Source organism: Orycteropus afer, unplaced genomic scaffold (genome assembly GCF_000298275.1).
Source record: "Orycteropus afer afer isolate SDZICR_OR568_19922 unplaced genomic scaffold, OryAfe1.0 scaffold00694, whole genome shotgun sequence".
NCBI lineage: Eukaryota > Metazoa > Chordata > Mammalia > Tubulidentata > Orycteropodidae > Orycteropus > Orycteropus afer.
This window is the reverse complement of record NW_006922281.1, coordinates 968,606-970,554: the sequence shown is the minus strand read 5'-3', so window position 1 is coordinate 970,554 and position 1,949 is coordinate 968,606.

Here is a 1,949-nt window from a genome sequence, read left to right as displayed (position 1 = left end):
AAAGAAGCACGCACCCCTACTACCTACAGGGTATTCACCACAGTGGTCACTGGTTTACATGCCTAGTTCTAAATGGCTATTTTGAAAAATAACTCAGGAAAGCAAGGTGAGGAGCTAGCGGCAGGAACTAAGGTTGGGATCTTACCTACGTGTCCAGACCTTGGGTGTGTGCTGGTCTAGCATGGCCTAACATACCTAGGTAGCAGCTTAGAATGGCTGCTTTTCATCACATTTTGTGGAGCTCTTTTCCCCAGACAAAAGGTACCCCCACCAGGCACACCAACTCCAGCCAGGGTAGGAGGTGGCTGCTGGCCTGGCCACACCACAGTGGTCCATGTATGGTTTACAGGCCATGGGATGTAGCCAGCACAGCTTCTACTGCCTCTTCTCAGAACTGTGGTTTCTTCTGGAACAGCTATCTCAGTTCTCTTCTCTACCTCCTCCCACTACTTCCTGGAGATGTGGCTGGCGGGGGGCAGCACCCATTTTTTAGGGCCACTTTGGCATTCTCAGACACAGCTGCTCTTAAAACACACACACACAGAGACACACACACACACACACACACAAAACAGTTGCTAGCTTGTCCAGCTCATAGTAACCTTGGGTGTCCAAGTAGAACTGTGCTCCACAGGATTTTCAGGGGTTGATTTTGAAGATATAGATTGCTAGGCTTTTCTTCAGAGGCACCTCTGGATGGACTTGAACGCCAGCCTTTCGATTAGCAGCAAGCACACTAACTGTTTGCATCACACAGGGTTTTTACTAGTTCACAGCCACAAGTAGTCCACTTTGTGCCCCCTTGTTTTTAGGTAACGTCGAGTTGATTTTGACTTACAGCAACTTCATGTGACAGAGTAGAAGTGCCCCCATTGGGTTTCCTAGGGTATAATCTTTGTGGGAGCAGATTGCCAGGTCTTTCTCCCATGGAGCCACTGGGTGGGTTCCAACTGCCAACCTCTTGGTTAGCAACCCATCATTTAACTGTTGTGCTTCCAGTACTTTTTTATTGTACCTCAGTGATATGATACGATGTGCCCAGTTATGTCCAGTTGTGGAGTCTTCATGGAATCTTAAGTAATATGACCCTAAACCCTTTAGAAGGAGCTCTGGTGGCGTGGTGCCTAAGGCATTTGACTGCTAGCCAAAAGGCTAGCAGTTCAAACCCACCAGCCACTCTTCGGAAGGAAGACTGAACAGTCTACTTCCTAGAGATGTTGTTGTTGTTATGTACCGTGGAGTCAGACAGACTCATAGCGACCCCTTTGGATTTCCAAGGTGGTATCACTACGGAAGTAGATTGCCCACCCTGCCTTCCAGAGTAGTGGCTGATAGGTTTGAACCGCCAGCCTTCTGGTTTGCAGTCAAGTGCCTTAGGCACTACGCTAGAGATACCGCCTCGGAAACCCAAGGACAGGTGGCTTTGAGTCGGATCCAACTCCACTGCAGTGAGTGGGTTTTTTTGTTTGTTTGGTTGGTTTTTTTTTTTTTTTTTTTTTTTGGAACACTTTAGAAGAAGCCCTTGTGGTGCAATAGTTAAAGCGCTGAGCTGCTAACTTAAATGTCAATACCACCAGCTGCTGGGCAAGAGAAAGATGTGGCAGTTGTCTTCCATAAGGATTTACAGCCTTGAAAACCATATGGGGCAGTTCTACTCTGTTCTATAGGGTTTCAGTCGGAATCAACGCCACAAGGGACAACATCAATCAGGGTAGCCGGCACTTCCCGTAACACGAGCGCTTCCCCTTTAAGAAGAAGCGAAGCACCGCCCCGTTCGGAGCATCCCAAAAGCTTACTTTCCCAGAGCCTCTTCCGTCGCCTCCAGGTCTTGGTCTTGGAGACCGGAAAGAACGCTCGCAAATGGCCGGATGCCGAACGTAACCTGACCCAGAAGGCTGTGCGCGGTGTGACTGTCTCAACGACAGACGAGGAGCCAATCAAAGGCCAGC